Consider the following 363-nt stretch of genomic DNA (forward strand, 5'->3'; position numbering starts at 1 on the left):
TGCAAGGTCGCCCACCGACGGCGTCAACCAATTTAGTCCGTCGCTTCAGCGGCTGATAAGCTGAACTTCAGTGATAAGAGATCCCAGTCGGTCCCTCGTTAATAGAAGACTAATTATCAATTAGGAGGAGGAGATGAGGAACAGCGATTGGGCTGCAAAGTTCTCCCTCGTTCTGGAGCACAATGACGGGGGGGGAGGGGGGGCGGTTCCAGTTGGGACCGTAGAACTTCTGCTGAGTCGACCACTGATCGGACTCGATATAAAAACACGTCACATTGTCCTTGGAGTAATCAAAGTTCTCTGAACTTCTGAACACAGGAAGACGGTTCGGACCAGAACTTCACAAACAGGAAAGTTCTGCGG

This window comes from Oryzias melastigma, linkage group LG21, assembly GCF_002922805.2.
Source record: "Oryzias melastigma strain HK-1 linkage group LG21, ASM292280v2, whole genome shotgun sequence".
In the NCBI taxonomy this organism is placed as follows: domain Eukaryota; kingdom Metazoa; phylum Chordata; class Actinopteri; order Beloniformes; family Adrianichthyidae; genus Oryzias; species Oryzias melastigma.